The 2301-nt window shown below is 57.9% G+C and overlaps 1 long non-coding RNA gene across 1 annotated transcript; it reads right to left on the reverse strand.

Moving 5' to 3' along the window:
* Positions 1-787: 787 nt before the first annotated feature.
* Positions 788-1439, reverse strand: LOC119348651. The gene is made up of 2 exons (XR_005169064.1): positions 1299-1439; positions 788-1062 (listed from the first exon to the last, which is right to left on the reverse strand). It is a non-coding gene; the product is annotated as an uncharacterized LOC119348651 (long non-coding RNA).
* Positions 1440-2301: the final 862 nt, after the last annotated feature.

The following is a 2301-nucleotide window of genomic DNA, read 5'->3' on the forward strand; positions in this document are numbered from 1 at the left end:
GTCCAGGTACGAGGAACGGGATTCGAGGGCAGGAGAACTGGCGGAGGTGGGATTTTCTGTGGCAACGGAGTCGGACGACACAGAGAAGGGAAAAATGTTTTCGTCGAAAGTGACATGGCGAGAAATGATAACTTTCCTGGTGGCAAGGTCGAAGCATCTGTATCCTTTTTGTTCGCGTGGGTACCCTAGGAAGACGCAACGTGTCGAGCGAGGAGAAAGTTTGTGCGGTGCTGTGGCAGAGATATTAGGAAAGCAAAGGCACCCAAAGGTTCGAAGATGATCGTAGGTGGGGTGGGCGCCATAGAGGAGGAAATAGGGTGTGAAATGGTGGATGGCGCGGGATGGACGAATGTTAAGGAGAGTGGTGGCGGTGTGTAGTGCCTCAACCCAAAAGGCAGGAGGCATACCGGCTTGTAAAAGCAAGGTACGAACGACGTCGTTGGTGGTACGGATGTGACGTTCGGCTTTTCCGTTCTGTGGAGAGGTATGGGGGCACGTGAGACGAAAGGAGATGCCGTGAGAAGAGAAGTAGTCGCGTAGTGCGGTAGTAAGAAACTCCGCACCATTGTCACATTGCACACACCGAATGAGAACACCGAATTGGGTAAAAATAAAATGAAGGAAACGAAGTAAAATGGCACAAGTGTCGGATTTGGCACGCAGCGGAAAAGTCCAAGAAAAATGAGTGTAATCATCAATAATGACAAGATAATATTTATAGCCAGAGTAGCTCAAGACCGGCGACGTCCAAACATCACAATGGATTAAATGAAATGGAGCAGTAGTGTAGGAGGTGGAGGTGGCAAAGGGCAGCCGTGTATGCTTGCCCATTTGACACGCACTACAGAGATGGGAGGGCCGGACATCATTATTACATGTGGTAAGAAAATCCAAAGGAAAACGGGAAAAAGTAGATGAGCTAGGATGCCCAAGCCGCCTATGCCAGAGATCATGGGTGGAGATGACGAATGCTTGCGTGGTGGCGGCGCCTTTATTTGCATGGAAGGGGTATAAATCACCATCACTGTTGACCCTCAGGAGCACCTCCTTGGTTTCTAGGTCCTTCACGGAAAATCCAAGGGGGTCAAACTCAACAGAACACAAATTGTCACGAGTGAATTTACGAACGGAAATGAGATTTTTGACGATATTAGGAGACAAAAGAATATGGTGAAGGTAGAAGGGTTTGGGAGGGAGATGAGCAGTACCAATAGCAAGCACAGGGAGCCGAGAACCATTACCGACAATAATATGACGAGTGTAAGGAGCTAATAGGGAACGAAACGAGGACAAAGTACCTGGATCCCCGGTGACGTGGGACGCCGCACCCGTATCCATAATCCAGTCGGCGTTCAGAGGGAAGGCGGATCCGTAGCTCGGAGCGGCGTGGTACATGGCCGAGGCGTCCCAGTGAGGGGGAGCCGCGGCGTACGGTGTGGGAGCAGGTGGCGCCGGCGTGGTAGAGTAGAGCAGCGGTAGGCCTGCGTTGGAGCGCCCGGACGGGGCCCAAGCACGCCCGCCGAGTTCGGCGGGATCCAAGGAGCACGAGGCGGAGGGAAAGGCGCCCCGACGGGAGCGAAGTAGCCCAGCCAGGGGGTGGCGCCAGCACCGCGGCCAGGAGGAGCATCGCCGCGGCCACGGCCGCGGCCGCGGCCACGGTGCGCCCCGAGCTGGCCACCACGCCCGCCGCCGCCATGAGCGGCGCGATCACCGCCGCGATCACCGCGATCGCCACCGCGATCACCACCACGGTCGCCGCCGCGGGCACCGCCACGATCCCCACGTTCGTCGTTCTGGACAGCGAGCACCTGAGAGCTTTCGCCGCGGGCGCGCCTGTCCAGGGAGAGCTCGGCGAGGACAAGACGGGACCGCGCTTGCTGGAAGGTGGGGAGGGGAACGGTGGACTGGATGATGGCGGCCTGCATGGCGAACTTGGGGCCCAGCCCGTCCAGCATCTGCAGGGTCAGAGTACGATCAGTCACGGGCTCGCGGACGTCGGCGAGCGCGGTGGCGATGCCCTGGAGACGGCGACAGTAGTCGTTGATGCAGAGGTCGCCGCGAACCGTCGCCCGGAACTCCTGGCCGAGATGCATCGCGTGCTCGGCCTCGTTGGCGAGGAAGTACTCGTGGATCCTAGTCCAGATGGTGAAGGCGGTGGAGCCGGGAGGAGCGACGATGTCGAGGAGGTCCCCCTCAATGGTGGTGAAGAACCAGAGGATGACGGTGTTGTCGTCGTCACGCCAGGCCTGGTCAGCCAGCCGTTGGGCCGAGCCCTCCCGCACGTGGCTCTCTGCATGGTAG

This window comes from Triticum dicoccoides, unplaced genomic scaffold, assembly GCF_002162155.2.
Source record: "Triticum dicoccoides isolate Atlit2015 ecotype Zavitan unplaced genomic scaffold, WEW_v2.0 scaffold99497, whole genome shotgun sequence".
In the NCBI taxonomy this organism is placed as follows: Eukaryota; Viridiplantae; Streptophyta; class Magnoliopsida; order Poales; family Poaceae; genus Triticum; species Triticum dicoccoides.